Genomic DNA, 15,752 nt, shown 5'->3' on the forward strand with positions numbered 1-15,752 from the left:
AATAAATAAAAATAAGACTTACCGATGGTATGAAATGCCTCCATTGCTGATATTATTTCATCTGCTATCATTTTTGCACTCTAATACTGAACAACACGTCCTATTTAATGAATAAATATGGAAAAAAGGTTTGACAGCTGACAACCGACTCGAATATTTTTCTGCGCACAACTGAGAGCAAGTTAGGTGATCTTACCTTACTTGTGACACGTGGGCCACGCCCACTTCACACTTCTATTTGTTTTTACTGTTCTGTGTTTGTAATAGATACTTAGATAGGTACCTGAATTTATATTTTTGGTTCGAGTCCCGCCTCGTGATCGAATTTTTTCTATTCTTTATAAATTTATATTTATAAAGCATTTGAATGCCATAAAACCAAAAATATAAATTCAACAAAAAAGGTCGTGTTCCATCGTTACAATATTGTATTCACTGAAAAGTGCTTCATATTGGTTGAAATGGCTGTTAATCATCTCAATAGATGGCGCGTGGTGTGTCCCTTCAGACACATAAAACTGAAAAGAATAGAATAAATTCGATTGCTCTGGCGGGTCACGAGTGGCTGAGTTGGTCAGGCATCCGCCCCGGAATGTGGCATGGCATCCGCCCCGTTTTTACGGATAGCGACGATAATATATTGCTAAACAATATTATGATGAACATTTAGCCTCGTAACGCCCAGATACCTATTAAAAGGCATGCAGCTCGATAGTGGTACCGGCCCAAGCTGTTATCCAACTTTATGACATAAACGCCCACGGTACCTTTTTAAAGGTATCTGACAGTATCTGATTTGAAAACGCCGTAACATTTTAAATTACGCGCCAAATCTAATTACTGTTTTTTATCCGGCTACTGGAAAGTATGTTTTTGTCTATGGTTAAGCAATAGTGCCAATAGAAAAATAAAATATATGTAATTTCCGGCGAAAAGTCTGGCCATCTTGACTGACTAGAGGACGTGGTAAGTTCAATCCATGATTATTGATGCAATCGTAGGTTTTTAACTGAGAGTATCTTACTCTGCTTGTTGACAAATAAGTAAATATTATAATTACATTTAGATTTACGCGAAAATAAAGAATATGCGTGTAAAATAACCTCGTAAAATCTGGATACCTTTTAGAAGGTATAAGAGTATTAACATTTTATTGGATTTTAAAAGGTATAAGGGAATAAACCACTAATCAATTTGATTTGCCTTTGAAACTTATGATTTAGACCGTTTTCTCCTTCATAATATAAAGTAAATTATTTAGTCTGTTACAGAATATTTTAGTACCTATCCTTTTCAGGTAACCCAATGAGAGATGAGCAAATCGAAGAAGCTTTAGAAGTATTAAATCAGTCAGATATAGAAGAGTATGAACTATTTGGAGATGAGGATTACAACATATAAACCAAAACCAAGAAAGCTCTTCCAGTTCTGAAGAATCTGAAAATAATATTTTTTTATTAAAAACCAACTCTTATTTGCGAAATTATTTAAAATTTCTATAGAAATATATCAATTTACCTACTATCATTCTGATTTTAAAAGGTATATGGGTTGCTATTATATAGTGTTTTTGGGTCCAATTTAGAAACTTGCTAATTTTTGCTTCTGTCATCTGTTGGAAGTGGATTTCTTCTGATAGAAATCCTAAAACACGTGATAAACTAGCCTTTAAAAATAATAAGTACAGAAAATAATGATCATATTGTTCAAAAATTGATATTTTTTTCTCAGATTGTTAGTGTGAGATATCTTTTTGGTCATTAAAATTTTGGAAGACATGTATTAATCCAAATATTTATGTTCATTGTTTTTTGTAATATAAAATAAACCCTATATTGTCTACCGCTAATCAATAATTTAAAAAATACGAATTTTGCGAAATCGGGTTTTGTAATACATTAAAGCCCATATGCCTAAATAAAGAATAACGAATTTGGGGTTATTTAGTGTCTCAAAACCTTCCACTGACATACATTTATATGCAGAAAAAATCCCACGCTCATACGGAAATAATAAGGCACTTTTTTTAGATTTCATCACCTCCGGGTCCGTACCATGTGAACCTTTTAAAAGGTACTTGGGCTGCAAGCCAATGTTTGGTAAAAATAGCCTGGGCGTTACGAGGTTAGAACACCATTTTAAATTTTTTTATATTAGGTAGTACCTAATGAAACACACACGACATCGGTATTGCACTCACATATTGTGGTTTGTTCTAAAAAAATATTACCTAGGTTAAAAGTATAAATTTCAATGTAAAAAACATTGAAATTTATACTTTTAACCTAGGTAATATTTTTTTGTTTTACGTATTTCAGCTTTCCAAAAAATGAAGTAAAAAGAAATATATGTGCCGTGCCTATCAAGGGTAAAATTACCTACTGAGGATTACGACCCAGAAAAAAAATACTGCTATATAAACAGTTTTTATTTGGTGTTTTTGGCTTGAAGTTGACCCGTCGAAGCAACGCGTTTAAAAAGAAGATCTGAGTAACTTACAATATTTGGTAAACAGCATCTGTAGATGCAAAACACAACTTTCCTCTATTTACAAAGGATGTTAATGATGTATATCGGTTAATATCCAAGCTTTGTAGCCAAAAGTTATCAAGCGTTATTTAAAACTATCATTCTCTACCAGTTAAAATTGTATGTCGTATAAAGGTGATAATTCTTGTAAGTTGACCAGTAATTATAATAAAATACTGCTAAAAATATATGTCGTTATTATTTATAGACCATGATTTTTAGTTTTTTCTATTTCGAAAAATCCTGAATATACAACTATCTACCTATCTATTTCAGGCGCGGTCCCAGGGGGGTGGTCACGGGGGACATGACCCCCCCCCAAAATCGTACTCGATAAAATAGAAAAAAAAATTATACTGTAGGTACAATATACAAAAAAACTGGCTAATTGCGAATCGGAGTCACACGCACATCTAAAGTTCCGTTTAAAACTGTTTTTAATCCCTTGCAAATGTCGAAATTTGCAGCTAACGGCTTCCGACTCGCACTTGGCCGGTTTTCCTTTGTAAATTTAAAAATAAGTAAAAAAACGTATAGAAATTTTCTCAAGTTTTTGCTTATCACTTCTATTGAATACGATATTTAGCGAGTACGATTGGGGGGGGGGGGAGGATGCATACCTTTCCAGCCGCGTGACCCCCCCAAAATATGAGGCTGGGACCGCGCCTGATCTATTTAAATTATTCGTACCACGAGCCGGAGTTTGAAGATGTTAAATAGGTATCTAGATACCAAAAGCTAAAAAATAATAATTTCAAATTGACTGGATTAATTATTACCTAGGTACCTATACCTACCTAGGTATTTAGGTACAGTAGGATCTTATAGTTGTTGTAGGTAACTATTATTAACGTCATAAGAAAAACTACACAGTGCTTAACTATATATATGTATAAATTGCAAAGATAAGATCCACCGTATTAAAAATTAATAACCTTTGTAAATCTTAGGTACCTACATACCTACCTACGAAAAAAAAAGAACAATTCTAAAACCATAAAGTCGGCATACGCCTCATAGCTGTATTGTTCAAGAATATAAAAGTCAATACATCCATGACAGCATTCATAAAACATTATCCAGCGTCACAATCGTCTTTCATTGAGGGCAATTCGAAATTTATTACATTTAGACGCAAATGGCCAATTATACTATCCGTCATCAAACGGCGGCAGAGGTCCGATAAACGCGCGACAAAAAGCGCGCGATGTTATCGAGAGGGGTGCGGGGCGAGGTGCGCGGGGGGCAGGGAGGGCGCGGGGCGGGGCGAGCGGTGGGCCGGGCCGGCCAATGCGCGCCGCCGCCTCGCCGCCTCGCCCCGCCGCGCCAGTATCGCGCGGCGCGCCGCCTTGAACGCATTCTTCGCGTGAATGCTCCGTGCTTCGCGAGCCGACCGACACCGCGCGTGTTACAGTGCCCTCCGACCGTTGACCGCTGACCCCAGTGCAGTGTAGTGAGTGATACTTGTGATACTGAGTGACCGTTACACAGATACGAAGGTAATTACACGTGCGAGTCGCTATTAGCGGCCCGCTCGAGATCCTATCGGCCGTGAATAATAACATGCCGAAAATATAAATCAGCGCCTATCGGATTCTTATCGGAATTTATAAGTTGTATGAACAGGTATCGGTAAGTCTTGTGCAGAGGTTTAACGACATTCAAATATTTTATACTTCTCTAACAAATTGTATACCTACGTAAATAAACTAAAAAAAAAGACAGCTGTTGGAACTCGGAATTCTTTTTTATTGATTGGTCTGGGTTTTACCAAGTTTGGCGCCTACTTGCAACATACGTGATTCACAGAAAGCTTAGGTAACCTATCTATAAATAAATAAAAATGATTTTGTGTTATTCATGTAAACTTGAATTGTTTTTGTTAACAAAAAGTTGATTAGGTAGTAGGTACCTAGGTACCTTTACAGTTTACACTTAAAATCCCAAATTTATGATTACATATACCTAAATTTGAAATGTTAGGTAAATACCTACATATATTATAACCTATAGATTTGGAATATCTTTCAAATCAATTCAGGTACTGAAAGAAGCGGTAACAAAGCAATAATTTTACGATAGTAAAGGCTAACCTATACCTAATCATTATTATTATGGTAATAATAGTAGTACGTGTCCATTAATTTTAAATTTGTATCATAGGTATTTTCTATTTTTAAAATAGGTACCTACCCAATCAAGTGACTAAAAACTTTTGATGTTGTTCTCTGTATTTATATTGTAGTAACGTTTAAAATGATATTCGATTTATAGATATAGGTAAATAAAATAGAGATAGATACAAAATTGAAAATCATAATAGGTACATATACTTAAATAATTCTAATACCTACCTCTAGGTAGGTATGTAAGGGCTGATTTTTCAATCCTTGGTTAAAACTTATTCGTCGAATCGATAAAACTAACATTTTAAAAACGTAGTCTAAATTTCTAATTGCCCGTATTTGACAGTTTATCTACGTGACATTTATTATTGTGTAATATTTTAATGGACGGATAAGTTTTAACCAAGCATTGAAAAATCGGCCCTAAGTAACCTATCTGCTCTGCTTTTACTATATAGGTTGATGAATGTGTATTGATTGATTGAAACGATTAGGTTCTATTATTCATGTACATATTTACCTAGTCATTCGTAGGTAGGTACCTAGATGATACTTTTATACTTGTATCAACCTACAAGAGTCATAGGTAGGTACCTACCTAACTACCGGACCTAGGCGGGATAATTGATGAATCTGGTTAGGGACCGGGAAAGCTTTGGCTCCGTTTTTTTTTATAAGTTCTTAACTATCCGTTAAAAGAAGAGTTTTCATTAGGGACATAATATATCGGTATGTAGATACATACTACCTTTCCGCCCGCGGCTTCGCTCGCGTGGTAAAAGAACTCGAGGAGCTGCCTACAACTGCGATGATTTGCCGTCGCGCTGCAGCTGTGCAAAGGTCCAAATAGATAATAGGTATTATAAGCCTCAAAGCCTTTTCACTCCGTTACGAACTAAAAAAAGGACAAACAAACACAGTTTCTTACTTTGTAATAGGTACCTACCTATCCATTTTATACTAAGGATTAATCTAAAATTGTAACAGTAATCAATTCAATTCCAGAAACGTGGAAACTACAACATCGGGCTCTTAATGACTTGACGTAAAGGGCATTATTAATTAAATAAATTACCTATAGCAATTATTTCCAACAAAAAAGGTCAGTGACTTCCTTAACAGTCTAGTGTTATAGATCTATTTCAAATAACCAAGTGTCGTTTCTATAGATTAGGATATGATCTATATCAATCTGGATATCTCAAATCTGGATATCTCGCGCAAAACATCTGATTTTTCAAACTTAAAATGTCTTTATGTATCATACATTGCACTTGTAAGATAATACATACACACACATATTAAGAAAAAACACTATTTTTAACGTTCATGATATTTTTGATGTCATTTTTGTTATTTAAACTAGTTAAAAAACAGTTTAAAAAAGTTGCTCAGGAATAGAACCCTTTCATTTTTCAGGGTCTGATTCGATGTGGTTTAATTGTTATTAAATAAACAAAAATAATAATTAATAAATATTTATTAAAAAAAAATTATGAGGCGTGCACTTTTGGATTTTCCAAATTATTTTGATATTTCTATTGCATTATTTTTCGCATAAAGGTGATTACTTTTATAACGAGCATGCATATGGTTTAAAAATAGGTAGGTATTATTATTTATATATAGTGATAGGTACTTCCCTACTTATTTTTTATACATATTAATAAGAAATCAAAACTTTTTTAATTGCAATAAATAGGTATCATAAACAGGTAGGTGTATGGCTGCTTGTTGCTTTTCAACGCACAAATGGCTGATCTCATCTGGGGCCGTACTATGACCTCTTATTTCCAAACAGATTAAATATCTACCTACGCCTACGCCGTGAATTGATTTGACAGTCAAATTCATATTATGATTGCAAAAACCATGGATGGTTAAGTCACAATACGACCCCGGACCCCAGTACGAAATTTGGTACAGAGATACTTAGGTACATAATACAACATAAATAGCGAGAACTGCGTAAAATCGTAACAATTTATTGAGTGCTAATTAAAGAATAATTAGTAATTACTAATTAGGTACCTACCTAGGTAGGTACGTACATGAGAAGCAAAGTACTAAATATGTATTTAAATTATTAATTATATTAGGTATTCTATGTTATACCATATACCTAATAGTTAATAGTACCTACCTACAGAGTACGGAGTACCTACCTACAGAGGAAGGAAAGACGAATTTCATTGACTAGATTAAAGAATTTCTGTAGCATTAAATAACGAATTTCATTGACTAGATTAAAGAATTTCTGTAGCATTAAATAATCACAATCACAGAACATTAAAAAATTTTGAAATTAATGTAGTGTTTTGAGTACCTACCTATGTACCTACCATCACATTATTTTAATAATTAATACATACTTATAAAAAATATCACAATACTAGATAATATCTAAGGTGCGCGTCGATTCTTCCGCTATTTTATGATAAAATTAATCATAGGTAGGTAATCTATACTGTTAAATCAGTTCTATAAAATGTAGTTTAAAGTTTTCTTTGCTTAAAGTCTTCTCAGCCAAAAAGGACGAAGTTCTCAATTCGATTCTATTTTATTTGATAAAAAAATAAATTATTATTGAAAATCTTATCTTTGTTTCAAATCCAGGTTCTAATTGTATAAACTTATCTTAATACACTAATGATTGTATGTGTAACTTCATAAAGTTGAATAATGGAGAGAAGGTAACTTCAGTTAACTTTCCTACAGTTTAATTAATGAAAATCCACATGTAAATTATTATTGTTATGGCACGTTGGGTGTATTCCTATATTGTGCCTACGTGTTTAATAAGAAGGTATAGGTATACCTATTGTTTTAAAATTTAACGCCAATATGGTACAATTAATTTTAATAATTTTAGAATTATTGTAAACTTAATCTTAAGAGTAGGTACCTATTACTATGTAATGCAGTAATGCTAGGTAGGTACTGTAGGTACTCTATACTTAGTAATATTGCACGCCTCATAAGCGAAGCGTTGAGGTGGGTACTACTGACACTTCGCGCAAAACATCTGATTTTTCAAACTTAAAATGTCTTTATGTATCATACATTGCACTTGTAAGATAATACATACACACACATATTAAGAAAAAACACTATTTTTAACGTTCATGATATTTTTGATGTCATTTTTGTTATTTAAACTAGTTAAAAAACAGTTTAAAAAAGTTCTGTCTTGGACGTCCGTGTGTCTGTATGTGCGGATCCTTTTTCTTGTTAACACGATAGCGACCGAAATACTTTACTAATCGAGTCTTTTTTTTTCTCTTACGCTTGAGTATGCTCAGGAATAGAACCCTTTCGGTTTTCAGGGTCTGATTCGATGTGGTTTAATTGTTATTAAATAAACAAAAATAATAATTAATAAATATTTATTAAAAAAAAATTATGAGGCGTGCACTTTTGGATTTTCCAAATTATTTTTCTCTTACGCTTGAGTATGCTCAGGAATAGAACCCTTTCATTTTTCAGGGTCTGATTCGATGTGGTTTAATTGTTATTAAATAAACAAAAATAGTAATTAATAAATAATTATTTCAAAAAAATTATGAGGCGTGCACTTTTGGATTTTCCAAATTATTTAAAAATATTTAGATTTTTTTGTAATTTGACACGGCAGGCACACGTAGAGTAAGTAGGTACTATGTGACAAAAATTACACATAATTATAGTAATTAGTAATCTATAATCGCGGTAAAATATACAAACAAACAATGAATGAATGAAGCCTGATTATATTTTTGTCGCATGTCTTATGTAATGTAACCTGTACCTACAATCTAAAAAAATAGTTGTTTAGATAGATAGGTATGTTCTCCTATTGATTATTCATTAGTACTTCTACGAATTAGCAAGGAAAAAGAGTTTATAATACAGTTCATATCTAAGGTACCTTTTAGGTATAAACATAATTTAGATGCAAATCGAAATGTTCATCCATACGAATATTATAAATGCGAAAGTAATTCTGTCTGTCTGTTACTCAATCACGCCTTAACTACTGAACCAATTTGCATGAAATTTGGTATAGAGATATTTTGATACCCGAGAAAGGACATAGGCTACTTTTATCCCGGAAATCCCACGGGAACGGGAACTATGCGTGTTTTTCTTTGACTGCGCGGGCGAAGCTGCGGGTGGAAAGCTAGTACCTAAAAAAAATTTGAAATACCTAGTATCATTTTAAGTATTGTTGGTTTTACTTTGTATATACATAGGTACCTACCTACCTACCGTACCTATTCTTCCCTATTTAGGTATTGCCCTTTTTTTCCAAAAATTAAGATAAGTATAATTATTTTTTCATTGGTAGATATTACCTACTTGGTAGGACCTACTATTAAATGGAAACAGATTCCTGCTCTCTTAAAAACCCATAAGTTCCTATGTACTTTCGTACCTACTACATATTTATTAGAAGTTACAAATGTAATAATTATGGACGAATGGGTTCCAAAAAACTGACTACCCACTCAATAGTTACATCTAATTACATTGAAAACACTACTTGGACATGAATACGATATGACTAGGTATCATAGTAAGAAAACCGGCATTTGTATTGCAAAATCGTTTACAATTAACATCTTCATTATTTCTACGAGATAATAGTTATGTTTATTACAAGGAATAAAATAAAAACAACATAGAACAGTCAACAGATGTCCCTAGATACAGAATACCTACATGTTGAAATGCGGTATCAATACGAATACCTGTATGTTTACATAATTATTTAAATAGGTATGTTTTTAATTTAAACCTATATATCTTTACTAGCTGCACCCCGCGGTTTCACCCTTAGTAATTAATTCTTATGTTAATTGTAACAAAGGACGGATGATTGTCTCCTATATCACAGGTTTTTTTCCTAGGATAGGAGACATTGTTCCAAATGTGACAATAAATGTAGGTACCACATAATATACTTATTATATTATGTAAGTTGTTTGTTGTGTTGTAACCATGTTTGATTGCAAATAAATGATTTGATTTGATTTGAGCTTTATAATATTAGTATATGTAGATTGCCACCCGGCCACCCTGCAGGAGCAGCTTAAAATACTCAAAAATAAGAAAAAAAATTAACAAGCTACCTATAGTAGCTAGCTATAGTAAGTATGACTATACTAGTGTCTAGATTTATAATACTAGGTACATATTTAATAGGTAGTTCGTTTCGTTTGGTTCGTTAGAGTATCCCCCCTAAATCTGCTTCGATCATTAGCAACTAATACATGTAACAAGCTACTGTTTGTCAACACTGTCCGTTTGTACCGCGATGACTTGCTTCGACTGGAACCAGTTTAAATAACTCGCTTCCAAGTCACAAGCCTATACTAAAACCTTATTTACTGCACCCTTGTGGGAATTAAATAAACATATTGAAACTATAAATTTTTAGTTTAAAATGGTAGTGCATCAGTACATATTTTTATTGTTATATAATAATTTGTTATATTATTTTTATTGTACATAATATGTACCTATGTATGTATTAAAGTTTCCTGAAAATATATATTTTCATGATAATACGATGAATTGTAATCGGTGAAAATGTATTTAACGTTTTCGAACATAGGTAATATTATGATATCGTTTCGTAATAATATCAATAACAATAGTTACCTCAATAGTAGGTAAATATAATATACTTAGGTAAGAAAATGTAATGAATTTTCAGTCAATTATTAATTCAATGAAGTTATGAAAATGCTTAGAGCTGAAAATGAGTAGTTTGATTACAATAAAACTTTACCTTATAATTAATATATAGGTACCTACACACAATAATCACCACATAATATAAAACAAAGTCGCTTTCTCTGTCCCTATATCCCTATGTCCCTATGTAGGTATATGCTTAAATCTTTAAAACTACGCAACGGATTTTGACGGCTGAATACAAAACTAGATAATAATCGTGTTTAAATACATACCTAATACGACAGTGCTGGATATTATTGACGCGGGTTTCTGAAACGTAGGTATAATTGGATGTAATTCCTTTTTAATTTTGTAGACAATATTTAGAGCTAACTATGAAAAGTATAACAATTATATAGATGTCGTATGTGTATCGTATAATATACTATATAGGTATTTAATGATCATTTATAATCACATCAATGCAAATCATTCAACCGGAAATTGATGCCATAAATTGTCGAATCGTGAAAATATATTTTCGAAGATCAGTCTCATAAAATGTTAAGTGCATTATATCTCACGACTTTGATTGTTTTCGGTTGCACAAAATTTAGTGTCAACCATAATATAAGTGCGTATTAAAATTTTATGAGTCAACTCAAAAACACGCATGACCATAAAACCTTCCATAAAGCTTTATAAAGACCCAAAATAAATATTGACTTTAATAAATTATTTTTAACAAATAAAAGATTTTATATTAAACACCGACTTCGCCTTAATTTTATTGTAACCTTTTAGCCTACCTAGGTAAAAAATTTTGGATCCTGTTTTTCTATTACCTTGATAGTTGATACCATTTCCAATAATTAGGAATAACACATATACTTAGATAAAACATAATATGTTATATACCTACCAAATACCAATATTGATATCCTACACGGTCTGCGGTCGAATTAAGAAGTCTCATCAAACACTCATCCATTTTTTGAAGTTGGTTAATTGGATGTAGGTAACCTATAATAAGTATGCCTTTCTTAATAGTCGTATCAATAATTAAACACAGATTTGTAGACCGTATGTTAACATCGCGATGCATGCTGTGAAGCACTGGACTGGGGCCGTATTATTGCAACTTATTTCCAGACAGATTAAGCCGTGAATTGAACTGACTGTTATTATGTGAATTTGCCAGTCAGTTCAATTCACGGCGTAAACTGACTGGGAATAAGATAAGAGGTCGTAATACGGCGCCCGTGGGTAGAATTAGAGGGTCGAACTTTATAACTACCGGGCGGACCTTCTTTTATATAATTTGTGCTTGTTTATCAACTATAATTGCCTCGTTTTATTTTATAATTTGCGCGAGTATTTATTACCTAGGTATATGGGGAATATTCAACTAGATTTCGTTAACAAGCGCTTTTGATGAATAGACAAAATATCTACAGAATAAAACAAATTTATATTCTCTTCAAAAGTTTCATTATTATTAGGGATGTAACGATACATGATTTTGCCGATACGATACCGATACCGATATTTGTAGTAATGTATCGGCGATACCGATACCGATACCGATATCGATGGCTTGGTAGAAAAATAAATAGTGAATTATGCATAAAAAGTTACCAACATTTAACAGAGACAACTGTTAATCGTATTCTTTTAAATAAAAATGCCAAATCAAAAAACAACAAAACCATTTATTTTAGTATTATTATTTTACGAAGTCAGTTAAACTTTAAGTAATAGACATACAATCATTACCTAATAAAAGTTTACTATTCTGCCGTCCTTTAACTAGAAAGCCGTTAAGCCCACGAAGTGAGTTTCGAGTAAATGGCAAAAAACACGGAAATCGTTATTTCTTAAAAATTATGACACTTACAATAATTATTGTGAGATACATCGATCGACATTTAATTATATTATATATAAATATTAGTTTTTACCCAGAAACTGTTATAATTTATTTTTAAATTCACTTTTTCTCGTTTAGTTCAGCATATAATCTGAAAATTTTAACTATTTACTGGACAAGACGGCCGTTCACATACCATAGCGACTTTTTAGCTAAGTAATTTAGTATTTTTATTTTCATTTTACTATACTACTATAACTACTTTTAAGCTATAACTTTCGTTTTAATTTAAATTTCAAAAACTTTATAATCAGCGTTTAAGGGCTTTTGGATGCTTTTGTACTATGATTCTATATAGTTGTACTAAATTTTAATCTTACTAATGTTAAAAATTTGCTGCTGTCTGAGGCTTTGCTCTCGGGAATTACATCCTCTAGGTCAACCAATGGAAAGGAAAAGGATCAAAAGCTTTTAGGTTTAAGTATTAAGGATTTAAACACTATCTAAATTAATGGTTTTAGCGTCTTATTGTGAGTAACAAGTATTTTAAACTCTTTTACTAAATGACTCTTTTGAGTTTTCGATAAAATTAACCTTTATTTCTCGTCATGTTCACGTTTATTTCATTACAGTGGCTCATTAAGGGGTTAAGATTGAGATAAATCTCGCTTTTCTTTTTTGGAACCGTATAGTCATTTAGAATTGCAATTTTAACGTTATTTTATAAATATTCTTCTGCGAAGCCATCATACGAGTCACGGATATGTGAGTACATATAGAACCACAAACAATGTAAACATAAATCGTTTCCTGAAAAAAAAATTAAGACTTGTGCACAAGGTTTTTGAAAAAATACACCCTGGTTTCAATAGGGCTTCAAGCTCTTACATGTGGGATGCTCTTAATAAATAATGTAGAACCGCTTATCAAATGATTAGAAGACTCTTTCATCCAAATTCAGATAAAATGAAAATATAATATACCAGAATATGTGGAAAATAGCAGGAGGTAGAAAACTTTTTATTTGCTACAATGTAAAAAATACAAATCTTAATAATCTAATACATATAAAGATAAGAAAAAATAGCAATCGTTGCAAAATGGACTCCCCTTCAGCGGGTCAAAGGTAGTGTACTCCTAACAATTTTTGTATCACCATCTCTAGTACTATTTATTTAATTAATAGTTAAATAGTTTTAAAAATTAAATAGTACAGACTGTCTTTCTTCTCTTTCTCGGTTACAGAGACAAATCAGAGTCTAAACAGAGAAGTACGATTGAAAGTTCGCATTGTCGTAACCATTATCTACCAAATTTTCGTAACTTTGACTTGTTATATTTTCCGTAATTTAGCTGCTAGATTGTTTAAAACTTAGTAAACCTGATCAGAAACAATACGTCTTGTAAAAGAAGAAAAAAACAATCGGTACTCTGCTTGGGAGCGACATTATTTCATCATCACTCTCATCTCCAAAACTGATGCATCACCAGAATCGGATAACTGCCTTTTAGCTAAAAAATGAGAGTTAGCTGCTTTGTAGCTAAGCAAAAAAGTGTTATTAGAATTTTTCCTAAATAAAATTACTTAACTAAAAAAGCGTTAAGGGCGATTAACTGCAAATAAGGTAAGGATTTCCATTGGAATCGTTATATGAAAGCATATCATAAAGCAGTTATAGTCCTTTTGCGTCCCTATAGTCAAGTATTATCTGATAACGTACTTTTAGTCAAGTAAAAAGCTAAAAAATAATTATTAAATTTGGCGGTTAAGGTACTTTAAAGGAAATTTAGCGAAGTAGTGTTGGTTAGACGCTTTCAAGTTATGGAATCGCTGAAAATTGTGTTACTTAACGGCTTACAATATTTTCATATATTTAAAACTATTAAAGCTAGAGAAATGATTCTTAGACAGAAAGATAGAGAATTCTGAACTCTATCACCCTACATTTAAAACTGAAAATTGACCATTTGAGGGTTAACGGCTTTTTAGTTAAAGGACGGCGGTATTGGTAGAGTTTTTTCAGAAAACAAAGTGCGCACGCGCGGGCGGCCTCCCGCATCGTTCATTGGGCGCGGATTTTTGAATTATTTGATATCAAAAAAATTGGTTGTTTGTAAAGTAGGTTTACGATCGAGATGTTTACGTGATAACATAATGCAGTGGCAGCGCTCGAGATGAAACGGGAGATCGGTCCGTCTCTCTCTCGTTATACCTGCGATCGCGCTCGTGAGGTTTTGGTGTGACACAAGTTTATAAACATGTCACCCGACTAAAACGATTTTAAAAACGTTATCACGTTAAAAATTAAAAAAATTCAAAATTATTTATTTATTTCCTTTACATAAACAAATTTGTGATTGGAACACTCCTAGTAAGCAAATAAAATGCTTGTGTCAGGAGGTTCCGCTCTTCCTTAACACTATTACAGAAACAGAAATAAAACAATATGAATGAATACAATGCAAAAACATAAAAGAAAAGAAAGAATTTAATAAAAAAATATCGGTATCGGTTGATTTATTATCGGCGATACCGATATATCGGCTTGCCGATATATCGGCCGATATATCGGTATCGGTATCGGTATCGTTACATCCCTAATTATTATTTATTAGTCCCATTTATTAACTGATCGGAATATATAAATTGAAACATACCTTATGCCTTTTAATCGGTTTTAAAGTAATGTAAAGTTGACACGGTTTTCAACGCATTTAATGAACGGCGCTCCCAATCTTTTGTATCGAGATGATGACTGAAATGATAAAATTCCAGCCCATTCAATTCTACAAATAATTAGGTACATATAATGAAAGATCCTTCTGCTTTTGATTTCCTACCCGGTTTCCTATTATATTCTCAATGAAAAGGACTAACATTATGATATATGTATTAATAAAAAGCTCTAGTACTACTAAAATCAAAGTATACATGCTAATATTATGAAGTGTAAAATATCTTGGTTCATTTGTAACAAAAAAAAAAATTAACTATTGAATCAATATTGAAATCAGAAAATTTCATTACTGCTTCCTAATAGCCTAGGTATATTTTTTATTTCTTACCTACCTTAAATACCCATATACAAATAAATTTATCACTTGAGCAAATTTGCTTTTGTAATTTAGGTATACGAAGTAATAAACCTGTCTATATATAGGCAGGTTTATTACTTATATTTTACCTACATAGGTAAAATCCAATTTTACAGGAAGTTCCCACTTAACCTATTTCGGACCTATTTCCCTATTTTATCCATTTATTCTCTAGTGAGTTTATTTGTCTCTTCGTATCGTATAAATAGCTATAAACATTATGAAAACACCGTTATTTTGAGAGAGCTCAAACATTTTAATTTTACGACATGTGTAGATCTATTAACTATCTAGGTACTATACATATACCTATGCATCTGGTATGTTGTGAAAATCGTGTTATTACTTAATTTAAAAATGATAAAAAGTGTACCTAGTAGGTATATTAAAATGGTCAATTGTGAATGGAACCCCACTTCTTGCAATTATTTTCTCTTATCTGTTCTCCTTATCATCATTATCATGTCATG

At 32.2% G+C, this 15,752-nt stretch overlaps 1 protein-coding gene and 1 long non-coding RNA gene across 3 annotated transcripts in view; both read left to right on the plus strand.

The window, feature by feature from the left end:
- The first annotated feature begins 677 nt into the window (after positions 1-677).
- LOC149904319 (uncharacterized) lies at positions 678-1,524 on the plus strand. The gene is made up of 2 exons (XR_016457234.1): positions 678-966; positions 1,298-1,524. It is a non-coding gene; the product is annotated as an uncharacterized LOC149904319 (long non-coding RNA).
- A 2,339-nt stretch (positions 1,525-3,863) lies between these two features.
- vg (transcription factor vestigial) overlaps positions 3,864-15,752 on the plus strand; it is a 52,553-nt gene continuing 40,664 nt past the window's right edge. The window contains exon 1 of one of the 2 annotated variants that reach the window (XM_090107417.1): positions 3,864-4,028. The gene's annotated coding sequence lies outside the window, so the exon portion shown is untranslated. The other variant, XM_090107418.1, reaches the window with a different exon arrangement.

The sequence above is a fragment of the Colias eurytheme genome, chromosome 11 (genome assembly GCF_061535395.1).
Source record: "Colias eurytheme isolate Ceu_HAF_F1 chromosome 11, ilColEury1 Martin Lab GWU primary, whole genome shotgun sequence".
Lineage (NCBI taxonomy): Eukaryota > Metazoa > Arthropoda > Insecta > Lepidoptera > Pieridae > Colias > Colias eurytheme.